The sequence below is a fragment of the Artemia sp. Qi Xiang Cuo genome, chromosome 1 (assembly GCF_049724085.1).
Source record: "Artemia sp. Qi Xiang Cuo chromosome 1, ASM4972408v1, whole genome shotgun sequence".
NCBI classification, from domain to species: Eukaryota; Metazoa; Arthropoda; class Branchiopoda; order Anostraca; family Artemiidae; genus Artemia; species Artemia sp. Qi Xiang Cuo.
Window position 1 is genome coordinate 54,819,731 of NC_142794.1, and position 16,546 is coordinate 54,836,276.

The following is a 16,546-nucleotide window of genomic DNA, read 5'->3' on the forward strand; positions in this document are numbered from 1 at the left end:
ATATATACACTATTGATATATTTAAAGCGTTCGATAGCGTCAATCACATGCAAGCAATCAATGCTCTACTGTACTTCGAGCGTAGTGAGTACTCTAAATTTTCGTACGAAAATTCGACTGTTTCGACCAAATGGAAAGGTACAATTTCAAATCACACAAAAATCAGAAGATGTGTGAGGCAAGGCAGCGTTCTTAGTCCTCTTATTTTCAGACATGCCATCTCTAAGATTCTGGACCGTATCTCGCCCTCTCTCCTATTGCATGGTACTGACCTGTTTTACTTGGAATATGGTGATGACGTCCTTCTGCTCAGTATATCCAAAGCAAACTTACAAGACAACCTGAATCGACTCCTAAGTGACTTTCAATCTATAGGGTTTTCTATCAATATTGACAAGTGTGAGTTTTTGACCTTTAATGCACCGCAAGATGATTCTGTCACTCTTGGAAATCAGGTTGTCCCTACGGTATTGGAGATGAGATATCTTGGTGATATGATTGCAGAAACGACCATTAAACCTAGAGAAGCAATTACTAAGCAAACAACTACCGCCATTGAATGTGCTTTTGTGTCTGTAGTACCGAATCGTGGACGCTACTTTAGGAAATCTCTTGCCTCGATTTATAGTTCAGTGTGCCAGCCACAAATAACCTACCTCGCGGGTGCATCCCAAATGCTGTCAGTGAGAGGCACTGAAAACTTCAAAAAGTGCTATTATAAATATGCAAAATTTTTACTGTACATACCCAAACGTTATAGGAATTCCCGCCTTGAAAAATATGGTCTTACAGAGTCATCCAAACAATAGTCTAACATTCGAAATAATTCAGCGCTAAAAGTCGAAATTGATAAACGATAATAACAATAATACTTTTATTTTCCCTCAGGATAATAAAAGTATTTTTCTTTTTGAGGAATAATACAATAAATATAAAATGTAAAGACACAACTTACCATTAACACGACCAGAAATACCTATTAATACAACCATCTACGTCAATCGGTTAACATCGGTTAGATTTTTTCAAAAAACGGGATAAATTTCTATATTCAAGATAATTTCGAACCTTTTGAACTGAAGGCTCACACTTAATCTTTATTACATCAAACGGGTCCTTTATTCCATACATATATTTTAAAGAAGTATTAGGAGCACTAAGCGGAAAACCTAATAGAAATTTAAGATATCTAAAATACACAACTTTAATTTGAGATGAAATAGGGATGGAAAAGTTTTCAAAATGGATGTTTGTCACCTAAATTTATTTGAGTGTCGTATCTTTATCTTTTTGGAAGCTGGTTTCTTTTTTTTTCTTTTTTAGTTCTCCACTATAATCTATTTTGTAGATGGTGGGTGATTAAATGTTATTATTATTATAAGTTCCCAAAGCGTTTCGACAGCATTTCACCAATTTATGGTTGTTGTGGCATGGGTCCTCACCAGTCGTGCCATAGAGCAAAAGGAATGATCAAATTTTAATATTCGAAATGCGGTTGAGATATATTTGAAAGAAATCAGCCTTAAAGTTATCACCCAAAATAGCTTCTTGTCTTCGACAAGAGCTGTATATTCTTCTGTGGATTCTAGGTAGACACCCTAGGCACTGTCTTTATACTACTAGAACACCGACTCGACCAAAAAGAACTTTTCTTTATTTTAGTAAAATTTGTGTTGTTTTGATATGTTGAATTGCTGAAAATAATATGGGTCTCGCAGGGACCAGTTAAGGACGTTCTGAGTAATGACAGTTGTTGCATTCTACTTCTTCTCAACTATTAAAGGTCGTTTGTTGCTCAGTGACAACAAACGGACATTAAAGTGGCTAGAATTTATTCTTTACTCATTGTTTTTGTTTTGTTATTTTTAGACAAATTTCTGTTTAAAAAAAAGAATATTCGATTTTTTTTCAAAGCTTTTAGAGATGTACTATCAAAACGACTGTTTTTCAAGAGAGAAGTTTAGGAAACATTTGTTCTGTTTCTTCCAAATGATTAAAGAAGACAAAATTGAGAGTATAATTTCTTTTTAGCGTAAAATTACGTCTCTGGAAAGAAGTTTATCTACACTGGATGTTTTTCAATTGGCAAGAACCAATGTTTGTTTTTCGTTTGGCAAAAAGTAAAGCTTTTAGAACTGGTTTGGATTTAACAACAAAATACAACAACAAAAATTAAAATAATTAAATAGCCCAATTCTACGTCTTCAAGGGTCTTCAGTTTGAATTTCGTTTCCAACCTGATGAACACAAAACTAGTTGTATTTGAAGAATTTGAATAAAATAAACGCAGATTTAAAATCATTATTCGAAAACTGTTCTTTCGATATTCCCTTAGTTCTTTTACTATGAAACTCTCTCTTCGCCTCTTGACAATTGCAATTCTGCATTATCCCTTAGGACTGTCACACTCAGGACTAGATTAACTCTTAGGACTTTCTCACTTACAACATCTGTATGCAAAATATTACTGATATTTTCATAGCCAATGTTTTCATTTAATTCTTTTTAAAAAGAATGTACAGAAGTCGAGAATTTTCCAAAGATCGAAGAGATGAAGCGGCTAAAAGACCCTTTTTTGCCGCTATAAACAATATTTTTTCTGTTACTGAAATGAATTTGTAATTTTTTCCCTTTAAGGAGAAGGTCATAGCATCATTTCAAATCGGTATCTCTATTTAAATACGCAGATGTGAGAAAGCTTACACCTCATCTGGTTATCTACGAGCTTGCTTGCTTGTCTAACATTTAGAGTGCTGAAGAAGGATATTACCCTACAGTTTTCTTGTGGTTGTAAGAGGAATATCATCAAATATTCCATCCTATAGTCTCAAAATTTTAAAACCTTGATACGTTGATATCTCGATTTGAAAATTATTGATTACCAAACATCCTATTTTTAAATACTAGCCGCTAACAAAAACCGCAAATACACACGAGCGAATATTCACCATGATATTGCACCTTTCATTTGTTTTCCTTGTGAGTGTTTCCCCTGCAAACATTTATCCAAGAAAGTCAAAGTGTATAAGTTTAAGATGATGTAAATCCAAGACCCCCCCCCCCCAAAAAAAAAAAACACTTCAGAAAAACTGGCTCCGAAAATTTCCTAGCATTGTCAAAAATAATCCTTGCTTACGGTTGGCGGATAACTCTTTATACACTTTGCGACGGGACAACTTTTTGAATGGAAACTTACACGAAACAACAATGGAAGGTAAGCCAGAGGGAGGATAGAGAAGTAGACGGATAAAACTTTATTTAAGTAGTTTCGAAGTGACTCGATAATTATCAGGGATATTTTCCTGAATTGGAAAGTCTCATTTTTGTCATTGTTATCATATTATTGGAATCATCATTACCATTGTTGTCCGCTGACCTCAGTGACCTGTCTTAAACACAATTGTAGTCAACTTTGTTTTTCGTCTGTGTCATTGCCATCAATATTGTCTAAGCTCGTCAATAATATAATCTGGCATTGTTATTGTCGAAATGTTTATTGGTCCTATCGACTTTCCACGACGTAAATGCCGGTGTAGTTGGTATATACTGGTTATTGTTGAATATAACTATATTTATGTAGTATTTATCTTATTAAAAAATAAATAGGTGTAATATATATATATATATATATATATATATATATATATATATATATATATATATATATATATATATATATATATATATATATATATATATATATATATATATATATATATATATATATATATATATATATATATATATATATATATATATATATATATATATATATATATATATATATATATATATATATATATATATATATATATATATATATATATATATATATATATATATATATATATATATATATATATATATATATATATATATATATATATATATATATATATATATATATATATATATATATATATATATATATATATATATATATATATATGTGTGTATGTGTGTGTGTGTGTGTGTGTGTGTGTGTGTGTGTGTGTGTGTGTGTGTGTGTGTATATATCTTTACACCTATATATATATATATTTTAATATAGATAAATACTACATAAATATAGTTATATTCAACAATAACCAGTATATACCAACTACACCGGCATTTACGTCGTGGATAGATTTAGAAATCTATTTGAAGGAATTGTGCAAACTATTTGAGTCTAATGGTATGGCTAGCATAATAAAATGTTTAAATAAGCTATCAAAAAATAATTTAATAAAATTGTTTTGGAATGTAAATAATAAAAAACCATGTAACTCAAAAATTAAACTGATTTATGATACAGTATGTATTCTAGATAGAACTAAAGGTAATTCAAATGAAAAAAAGTCAGATAAGACTGTTAATAAGGAAAATAGATTATATCTTCTACAAATTTTATAAGTAAACAAATAGAGGTTATAAATTTACCTGGGATTTTAATCCAGGCTGATGTGAAACAGGCCTTTCCTAGTAATTTGAAGTATAAGAATAATCCGATTATAACATATAAATTTTCAAAAACGATAGGACAAATGATTTTTAATTATAATTTAATACTTAAGAATTTTGACACGGATAGTAATTGGAAACTTATTTGTAAGTGTGACCAATTGTTATCGTTTGTTAATACAATTTACGAACATATTATTAAAGGTGATTTAACAATAATTAAGCAAATTGAACTGCAGAATATAATGAAAATGGGGGCTAAATTCCGTCTTTCAAATCATCTAAAACCCTCGAATTTGCTTAGAGGGTTAAATAATAATCTCAAAATATTTATTGATAATTGTTGCAAAAGAGAAAATTAATAAAAATAGTTTTCAGAATTGGAAAAATTTAATTATTAATAAGGTTAGAAATAAGATATATAAGAGGACAAATAAGCATTATAATGATGTTGTTTTTTACAATTCTAAGATAAAACAAGCAATTGATAATATAAAGAGGGATTTTGTAATTGTACCCTTTAATAAAGCAAATAATAATTTTGCAATAATTTGCCAGAAGCTTTATTGTGATGTTTTAACAAAGGAGCTTAGTACAACAAATACATATAAAAAGGTTCAAGATGTTAATAATAGTCTATTGATTGGAATAGAGGATATACTTTTTAAAAAAATTAATATTAAAGTTAATTATAATGATAAAAATTTTCCGTTTTTATATTGGACGGCAAAATTTCATAAAAAATCCCTCGACACCACGCTTTATTGCGGGAGCAGAAAGGTGCCCGACCAGAGTTGCGGCTACTAACTTGTCGTGTATTTTAGGAGAAATTAAAAATAAGTTTGAGGCATATTGTTCGGGATTTAAAAAAATTTCTAAGTTTAATCCATACTGGAGTATTAATAATTCGCAGCAAGTAATAGACTCTCTTGCTTTAGTTTCAGCCAAAAGATTGGACTCGTTTGATTTCACTACATTATATACAAATTTACCCATTAATTTAGTATTTATAAATTTAAAAAAGATTATTAAGAAAGCTTTTCTTTTGTCTAATTTGCCCTTTTTAAAAATTGATGCGTATAATAAGAAGGCAAGATGAACTAATTATTTTAATAGTACAACTAGCTCAAGATGTTATAGCCTAGATATGATTTTTGATCTACTAGAATTTGTTCTATTTAATACTTATATAAAATTTAACGGCAATCTATATTATCAATGTAATGGAATTCCTATAGGGGGTAATGCCAGTCCAGTTATAGCGGACCTATTTCTAAATTATTTAGAATATGATTATACGACGGATAAAAAGAATCCAAGTAATATAAAGTATTTGCTCTCAGATAATAAAAGATATTTAGATGACCTTCTGGTGATAAATTGTTCAAATTTTTTAGAGATTGCAATTCAAATATATCCACCAGAGTTAAAGCTGGAATCCAGTAATAGAAATGGCAAATATGACCATTTTCTAGATTTAGAGATTAATGTGATACCTAATAATACAATAAATTTTAAAATATATAATAAAACAGACGATTTTAATTTTGAAATAGTTAATTTTCCATTTCCAAAAAGTAATATTCATTCAAATATAACATATTCATCGTATTTTTCCAACTATTTAGATATGCAAGAATTTGTACTAATTACATCGATTTTAGAAATAGATGTATGTTACTTAGGAAGAAGCTAATCATAAGAGGTTTTTCCGCCAATAAACTTGCTTGGCAATTTAAAAAGCTTTTTTTTAAGTATAATCAGCTTTTACATAATTATAATAAAAGTTATCAAGATATCTTGAATGATATTTTACGGTAACTTGTTGACGGAATTGGTTTATCTTCCCGGTTGTTGAGGGTTGGATTGCGACACCTGTGGTGAAGATTATGGTGGAATATTCGGAATTTAATTCTTAGAATTTGAGTGAAAGTGAAATTGTTCCGGGTGGAGGACTAGTGGTATTTATTTGTTTGTATTTAAATCGGTTAAGTTCGGCTCTCAGTGTTATTTGAAGGTTGGTTAAGAATGTTGGAAAAAAATTTTCTGAGGTATAAAAATTTTTCTGAAGTATATATTTTTATTTTTTGGATGTTTTGGATTTTGTTTATGTTTATTCCATTGGTGGTACTATATAGGGGTATGCCAGATTATGGCATGGCGCGCTCAATTGCCTGGGTAATGAAATTTAAGCGCCGAAACCCATTTAGGCAATGAGTTTTCATCTGACGAGCCCCGATATATGGTGATCACCTTGGGAATATAATGTTTTTGTAGATTTAAGGTGCTATAGCTTGGTTTTGGAACATAGACGTATGCTTATTGATGCTGATTTTGCTCTATTTTTGGACTTGATTTTCGGACTGTCTGATTGGTTATACTGTTTTGTCCTGGGGAATCTGGATGGATGAGTAGGGTCTAGACCTTGTTCAAGTGCTCATTTATTTCAGTTACTAAAGTAGGAAGACAGTTTTTTTTTTTTTTTTTTTTTTTTTTTTTTTTTTTTTTTTTTCTATTTACTACACACACACACACACACACATACACACAAACACACATACACTCACGCATACACACTCTCACACACACACACACACACACACAAAAACTCACAATCACAAACTAACACACACACACACACACTATCCAAAAACACAAATAAAAAACAACATACACAGATAACAAAAAATCCCACCCACCCGCAAACTAACAACCAAGCAAACACCCACATACACACAAACACACACACACACACACACACACACACACACACACACACACACACACACACACACACACACACACACACACACACACACACACACACACACACACACACACACACACACACACACACACACACACACACACACACACACACACACACACACACACACACACACACACACACACACACACACACACTATATATATATATATATATATATATATATATATATATATATATATATATATATATATATATATATATATATATATATATGTATGTGTGAGCAATAATTCTGTATGTATGCATGTATGTATGTTCTCGAAAATGGTTCCATATTTTTCGGGAAAACTGGAGATATTCTCGCATAAAAAAAAAGATCTAGATAAGTCAGAAATCTGACAAAAATCTTTAAGAGCCTTAATTTTTTTTGCAAATGACGTCATGTACTATGTTAAATACATCATATAAGCATTTCTTAAAACATCATATATGGCATCATTTAAGCATTTTTTTTTATATGATGTCAGGGATAGCATAAATAAAATTGTCGAGTTTCCAAATACAACAAATATTTATATAATTAATTAAAAAAAACTTTTTAACAAAATATTTTTTTCAAAAAAAATGTATACAATTCCATTAAACCAAAAAATGAAAAATATAGAATAAAATAATCTCCGAAGCATAAAATTACCACAGATCAGTATCAATAAATAAATGAAACATAAAACAAACAGAAATTAAAATAAATAACAAAGTCAAACTCAAAACGAGCAGAAATTAATATCAGTATGGTTCTAATACCTATGCTTTCAGTAAGACTTTTTTTCCAGTAAAGTACAAATTATATTCTGGCTTTTACAAAGCAAAAGGTTTTAGAACCCTACTCATATTAATTTCTGCTCATTTTGAGTTTGACTCTGTTATCTATTTTAAATTCTGTTTGTTTTGGGTTTCATTTATTTATTGGTACTGGTTGGTGTTAGTTGTATGCTTGGTAGATTATTTGATTCTATTTTGTTAATTTTTGGTTTAATGAAGTACTTTATTTTTATTGGAAAAAGTTTTTCTAATTAATTTATGTTCGTTTTAAATTGACGTAGGCTTTTTCAGAGAAAAAGGCTGAGCCTCTTCTAAAGTTAAACAACCATCCCTTCCATAAAAACCTTAAACACCCCCTGAGCAAAACTTACAACCCTTGCCCCTAATCTCTGGGATTTGTTTCAACCCCAAAAGCCTTGTTATATGATTTTAGACTTTTTTGAATAGAAAAGCGATCTCAAAATTTCTACTAGATGCATTTCGGGACAACACGACGTGTGTGTGTGTATGTGTGTCTGTGGGGGGGGGGTTGTAGCTGCCCTCCGATCATTTTGAATCTTAAAAAGAGCACTAGAGCGTCTGATTATCAAAACCAAGGAGCCCCCTCCGAAGTTTATCTGACCATGCTTTCTATAAACACCTTATATGCCCAAAGGGCATAACTTACAACCCTTACCCTAAGGGCAGGGGTGATTTGTTATCCTCAAAGACATAGGACATAACAGAACTTTCAAATCCATTGAACAAAATGGCTTCTCAAATTTTGATTAGAAGTGTTTGGGGAAATGAAGGGCGGGGGGGGGGGCATTTGCCGTCTGATAACTTTGGACTAAAAAAAAGGCACTAGTCCTCACAATTTCCAAACGATCAGCCCTTTTTGAAGCTTCTACGACAAAACTTTCTACAAGAATATTATATTCCCCAAGGACAAAACTTACGATCCTTGTCTTGAGGGATAAGGGGGGGGGGTTGTCGTCGTCAAAGACATAATTTCCAGACCCTTCAACGACGTTGAACAAAATGGACATATCAAAATGTTGATCGTAAGTGTTTGGGGAAATGATGTGTGGGGCGTGACGGGGGGAGGGATTCTCCCTCCGATTACTTTCGACTATTAAAAAGGGCAATAGCCGTCTCAATTTCAAATTGAATAAGTCCTTTTTGAAGCATTTACGACAACAGTTTCTATAAGAACCTTATATGCCCCTATGGCATAACTTACAATTTTAGCCCTGAGGGCTGTGGGGGGAGGGGGTTGTCATACTCAAAAACATAATTTCCAGACCATTCCACTACATTCAACAAAATGGATATATCAAAATATTGATCGGAAGTGTTTGATCAAAATTTTGATTGAACGTGTTCGGGAGAATGGTGGGCGTGAGAGAAGGGCTAGTTGCCCTCCAATCACTTTCGAATATTAAAAAGGGCACTAGTCCCTTCAATTCCCAATCAAATGAGCCCCTCTTGAATTTTCTACGACAACACTTTCTATGAAAACCTTAGATAACCCCAGGGCATAACTTACAACCCTAGCCCTGAGGCTTATGGGGGATTTGTCATACCCGAACACCTAATTTCCAGACTTTAAATTACGTTGAACAAAATGTTTATCTCAAAATTTTGATTGGATGTATTTGGGGAAATGGTGGGAGTGAGAGGGGTTTAGTTGCCCTTCAATCACTTTCGACTATTAAAAGGGGCACTAACCCTTTCAGTTTCCAATCGAATAAGCCCTCTTTGAAGTTTCTACAACAACGCTTTCTATGTAAACCTTATATGCCCCCAGGGTAAAACTTATAACCCTTACTCTGAGGGCTGTGGGGGGTTGTCATCCTCAAAATACCTGATTTCCAGAACTTTCAACTACGTTGAAAACAATAGCTATCTCAATGTTTTGGATTGGATATGTTTGGGAAAATGGTAGGCAGGAGAGTGGTGTTAGTTGCCCTCCAACTACTTTCTACTATTAAAAAGGGCACTAGCCCTTTCCATTTCAAATCGAATGATCCCTTTTTGAATTTTTCGCGACAACCCTTTCTATAAAACCTTATATGGCCCCAGGGCACAACTTGCAACCCTAGTCCTTAAGGCTATGGAAAGGGGGGTTGTCATTCTCAAAGACTTCATTTCTAGAACTTTCAACAACGTTGAACAAAATAACTATCTCAAAATTTTGATTGGATGTTTTTGGAAGAATGGTGGTCATGAGAGGGGGGTTAGTTGCCCTCCAATCACCTTTGACTTTTAAAAAGGCAGTAGCCCTTCCAATTTCCAATTGAATAAGCCCTTTTTGAATTTTCTACGACAACGCTATCTATAAAAACCTCATATGCCCCCAGGGCAAAACTTTCAACCTTTGCCCTGAGGGCTGTTGGGGGGGGCATCCTCAAAGACAGAATTTCCAGAACCTTCAACTACGTTGAAAAAAATGGCAATCTCCGAGTTTTGATTGGACATTCTTGGGGAAATGGGGGGCGTAAGAGGGACGTTAGTTGCCCTCGAATCACTTTTGACTATTAAAAAGGGCACTAGCCCTTTCAATTTCAAATTGAATGAGCTCTTTTTGATTTGTACGACAACATTATCTATAAAAACCTTACATGCCCCCAGGGCATAGCTTACAACCCTTACCCTGAGGGGCGTGGAGGGTTTGTCATCCTCAAAGACATAATTTCCAGAACTTTCAACTACGTTGAACAAAATGACTATCTCAAAATTTTGATTGGATGTGTTTGGGGAAATGTTGGAAGTGAGAGGGGGGTTAGTGGCCCTCCAATCACTTCTGACAAATAAAAATAGCATCCTTTTCAATTTCCAATCAAACGAGCCCTTTTTGAAGTTTCGACGACAACGCTTTCTATAAAAACATTATATGCCCCCAGGCCATAGCTTACAACCCTTGTCCTGGGGGTTGGGGGGATCCTCAAAAACCTAATTTCATAAACTTTAAACTACGTTGAACCAAGTGGCTATCTAAAATTTCGATTGGATGTGTTTGGGGAAATGATGGGCGTGAGAGGGGGGTTACTTGACCTCCAATCACTTTTGACTATTAAAAAGGGCACAAGCCCTTTCAATTTCTAATTGAATGAGCCCTTTTCGAAGTTTCTATGACAACTCCTTCGATACGAAAGGCCCTGGTCTAAACAAAGAAAGAAAGAAACAAATAAATAATATATTATGCCAACATCGTTATTTACTTAGGTAGTGCTATTGCGCTGCCTATGATATAATGACTGTTGGAATACTAAAAAATGAAAATTTACAGTTGCAGTTACTATAAATGATGATTCTTTGGAACCAACACCTGAACTATCAAACGTGATAATATGTGAAATTTGACAATCTGGACCATCAATTGCGACAACACCAATACGGACAGCTAAAGCAAAGGCCATTGCTAAATCGTCTGAAGTAATCAAAATCCAAAAACGTGTCAAAAATGAAGAGCAAAGACACGGGCGGTTAGAAGATATGCGAAAACGACAATTAGAGAGTATTAAAAATGAAAATGAAGAGCAAGGACACATGCGGTTAAGAAAAGCGGCGTCGTGTCAAAAATAAAAATGAAGAGCAAAGACGCTCGGTTAGAAGACATGCGACACCTAGCGTGTGAGCAAGTCAAAAATGTAAATGAAGAGCAAAGACATACGCGGTTTGATGACACGTGACACCGAACATGTGAGCAGATCAATGATAATCAACCTAGACAGCAAGAATCAAACCGTGTCAAAATTGAAAACGATAGCGATGATGATTGATTTTGGGATTTTGACATGGATAAAGTCATCAATGCCTACCGTACCTTTGTTTAAAAAAAACCAAAGGTTAGGCGATATGTTTTTCATAATGACGAAAGATAAGCCGATGTAAAACGAACCAAACCAATTGAAAATGATTGCGATGATTATTAGGTTTTGGATTTTGAAATGGATAAGGTCATCAATGCCTACCATACCTTTGAAAATCAAAAATATGGACTAGATAAATCGTTGGAAGAAAAGAAATGTTTGTCCCACCACCTGAACAATTAAAAGAAATAAAGGTTCGGTGATATGCTTTTTTATAATGATAAAATACAAGCCAGGCAAAAGAAGAAGTTTTTGTCCCACCGCCTGAACAATCAAAAGAAACAAAGGTGGTTGTTAATGCCTTCCATACCTTTGAAAATCAAAAATTTGGACTAGATAAATCGTTGGAAGAAAGAAGTTTTTGCCCCACCACCTTAACAATTAAAAGAAACAAAGGTTCGGCGATATGTCTTTCATAATGACAAAAGACAAGCCGAGGCAAAAGTTAAAGGTCCAATAAAAAAAAATGTAATGCTACAATGGCAATACTTCTAATTTAAGGTCCATTTGGACGTCATGAAATCAAGAAAAGGCTCAAATTGTCTGCGTTTAGAAGACAAGTGACAGTAAGAATCTATATATAGTAGCCTGCCGCGTGCCAAGTGCCGTGGCCTGGCGGCTTTTTTTCCAGAAATTGATATACTTCCAGTTTTCTGTGTGAAAAAAAAAATCTAGATTAGGTCTCAACTCCGGTAAAATTCGTCTCCTCCTCCCTACCACCTTAGCATTTTTATAAATCGTCTGCATACAGAAACCAGAGAACTCCTTGAAGGTTGAAAGCCATGAGCATTAGTAGGAGGAATTTAAAAATACAATTCGTTTGCTCAAAAATCAGTTCATTCCAAAATTTTACTGGAAAATATTCTCGTTCGATAGCTGTGAGGTGAGTTTCGGGTTCTTAATTGCTCCCTATTAAATGCTATGCGTTGTGGAAGAAAAGCTATAATAATAATTTGTATACCAGGGAACCGAGCTTTGCTCGATGATATTGTTCGTTTAATAACATTGTTTCATTTTTTAATAAAATACTTGCTCTTTTCCCGGTGTGGAAAAACAATCTAGATAGTTAAAACTTCGGCAAGTTCGTTTAATGACTTAGTTAATTTTTGGAAAATAAAATTTGTCATATGAATGATGTTACAAATACGCGGGCCAATACTCTTATGGTTTTACTTTCTACAACGAAGAAAATAATTGAATTTATAGTTGTTTTGTGAAAAACATTTAAAAAAAACTGTCTTTCTTTTCAACAAGCAAAACTCAGGCTCATTCAATTGGAAATTGAAAGGGCTAGTGCCTTTTTTAATAGTTGAAAGTGGTTGCAGAATCACTAATACCCTTGTCAAGCCCTCCATTTTCCCAAATACATCAAATCAAAATTTTTAGACATCCATTTTTTTCAACGTAGTTGAAAGTTCTGGAAATTAGGTCTTTTAGGATGATAACCCCATCAGAGCCGTCAGTACAAGGGTTGTAAGTCTATGCCTTCCCAAGGCCAGAACAAAATTTGCGGTTTACTGAAAAAATGCAAATGAATGTACGTTGTCAGTCTAATATACATATACAGATATTTAGTAATCAAAATTTTAATATTATTTGAATTATAAAAATTATAAAAGTTAGAACATTTATATTTTTTCAGTAAACTGCAAATTATGCTCTGGCCTTGGGAAAGCATAGGGGTTTTGCGCCCAAATAATGTTAGTTTCTGTTCGTTTTGAGTTTGACTCAGTTAATAATTGTAATTTCTGCTTGTTTTTGGTGTCATTTATTTATTGATGCTGATTTGTGGTAGTTTCATGCTAAGTAGATTATTTGATTTTATTTTCTTTAATTTTTTTTTTAAGGGAGTTCTTTACTTTTTCTCTGAAAAACTTATTTTTTGGAAAAATTTTTTTTTAATAAATTGTAAATAAGGAGCGACCCGGCTCAATAGTAGCCGAAGCTCTAAAAAACGGAACTTTGATACCAATATATATATGAAAAAAAATTGGCTTTTTATGCTGACTTCAAATATATAACTTTCATTAAGTTTAGTCTTACTCATCAAAGGTTACGAACCAAAGGAAATTTTCCTGATTTTCGAAAAAAAGGGGAAACATCCCCTAAAATTCAAGTGATTTTAACGAAAATCCCACCATAAGATTCAGCTTATCAGATAACCTTACTAAAGAGGTTCCAAACTCCTATCTGCAAAAATGGGGAATTTTGTATTTTTTGCCAGAAGAAAGATTAAGGATGCATGTTTATTTCTTTGTCTTTTTTTCTTTTTTTTCCCTCAGGGGTAATCGTATCGACCCAGTGGTCCTAGAATATCGGGAGGGGCATATTCTAACGAAAATTAAAAGTTCTAGTGCCATTTTAAAGCGATCAAAAATATTGGAGGGCAACTAGGCCCCCTCCATCGCCCCTTATTTCCCAAAATCGTCAGATCAAAATTTCGAGATAGCCATTTTGTTTATCATAGTGGAAAAGCTCAATAACTATGCCTTTGGGTATAACATTCCCCCCTCCCATACATCCCCGGGGGGAGGTCTTTAAGTTATAAAAACTTGCCCATTGTTTACGCATAGTAATCATTATTGGGATGTATGCATACATTTTTGGGTGGGGGGAGGGACAAATTCTCTTCTGGGGTTTCCCCACAGAGGAATTTTCCATGGGGAGGGGGGTTTCGAGGGAGTGAACTTGTCGGGGAAATTATACACTGGAGAATTCTCCAGAATTCTTAAACAAAATTCTTTTTATATGTCTTGCTTTCTCTTTTCCGTCTCAACTTTACGCGCAGAGTTGTAAAGAGTAATTGCCCTGGGTAAATTTTCACCGGGATTGAATAGTCTAGACGATATATCCGTGGAAAGGGGGTTTCTCCACGGCGGTGGGGCCAGATTTCCTGGCATTATTTAAAAAACGATCAAAAATTAAATTAAAAAAACAAGTTTTTTTCAGCTGAAAGTAAGGAGCAACATTAAAACTTAAAATGAACATAAATTATATCGTATATGAAGGAGGTTGCCCTCTCCTCAACACCCGTATGTGTTGTATTCATGATGAGCTGTTACACCACCAATGCATATATAATTACGTTAGTAATTTCTAGCTAAAGTATTTGCAGGTCAGGGATTATTATTTAAATTAAATTTGTATCCCCTTACCCTCAAACTTAAATATAAAGAAGTAAAATGAAAATAAATACAAACTTAAAAGTAAAAACGAACAATTTGGCCGAAAGGCCAAATCGTTATTTTATTAAACTTAAAAAGTAGAAACGAACAATTTGGCCGAAAGGCCAAATCGTTATTTTATTACAGAAAATTCTCTGCGTGTGGTAAAGACATTAGGAAGACATGGCAAGTAATCAATTCTGTTATCAGGGCATCTTCTCTGCCTCCTTCTGCCCCTTCAAGTATTGTGATGGAAGGCGAAAATGTAGAGGATGAGCTAAAAGTTCAAGATGCGTTTACTTCCTATTTTGCTAATATCGGCAAAACTACAGCCTCTTCTGTAAGTCCTTCTTTTTCTGTACTTGACTTTAGGTTGTAACTTGGACCACCTTGTCCTGTATCATTAGCAGTGGAGTCTGCCTCCGAAGCTGAAGTAGCCGGAATTATCATTGGTATGAAGGGTTTTTCATCTTCTTGCTCAGACCGTTTTCCGACTAAGGTTGTAAAGTTCATTCTTCCTGTCATCATTTCTGCCCTCGCGAGACTTATCAATCTTTCCTTTGAAAATGGTGTTTTCCCAAGTGCTTTAAAGCATGCTCGCGTTATTATTCTTTTTAAAGGTGGATCAAGAAATGATCCTTCAAATTATCGTCCCATATCCCTTTTATCAGTTTTTAGTAAAATATTTGAAAAAGCTATGCTTTCTTGACTTCTTGATTTTCTTAATTCTAAACGCTTTTCTTATAATTTTCAGTTTGGTTTTAGGACGAAGCACTCAACTGAGCATGTTTGTGTAATTCTTTTGAAATATTTACATTCAGTTCTTGGCTCTGGTCTGACACCTGCTGCTATTTTTATCGATGTACGAAAAGTATTCGACTCATTAACACACAAGATTCTTCTTTGGAAACTGTCCCATATTGGTATAAGAGGGAATGCTTATTCTTGGTTTCTATCATGTTTATCTGGTCGAGTCATCTCGGTTTATCCGCACTTTTCTAACCCTTCGGGAATAGAGTTTGGCGTTCCCACAAGGATCTGTTATTGGGCCGATACTCTTTCTAATCTACGTCAATGACCTTATTAATGCGGTTCAAAATTTAAAACCTACCATTTTCTGTGATGTTTATCAACGAGCATCCGTCACTAATTGTGACAGGAGCTCGTCCTTACCGTATGTAATTATTGCTTTTGCTGATGACAGTACTCTTAGCACAGCTGGTAGAACTGAGTCTGATCTTCGTTCAAAGATATATGTCCTTTTCGAAAGAGTTATCCAATGGTTTGATGTAAATTATATTACCTTAAATGTCGGGAAGTAATTTTGTCTCATTTTTTCCAGACTCAAAGGCTTGCCTTGACTTAAATGAAGTACACTTATCACGATGTTCTCCAAGTAGACCTAAGGATCGTTACGTTTAATTCATAGGTATCTTGCTTGACAAAAATCTTTCCTTCAAGTATCATATTGATCTGATTAAAATGAAAGTCTCCAGGAGACTTTGAATCCTTACAAAGCTCAAACATATAAG

At 33.7% G+C, this 16,546-nt stretch overlaps 1 protein-coding gene and 1 pseudogene across 5 annotated transcripts in view; one reads left to right on the plus strand and one right to left on the minus strand.

Moving 5' to 3' along the window:
• LOC148956492 (voltage-gated inwardly rectifying potassium channel KCNH6-like) overlaps positions 1–16,546 on the minus strand; it is a 235,620-nt gene that overhangs the window by 33,478 nt on the left and 185,596 nt on the right. The gene's annotated exons all lie outside the window — the stretch shown is intronic.
• LOC148956493 (uncharacterized) lies at positions 48–16,336 on the plus strand (annotated as a pseudogene).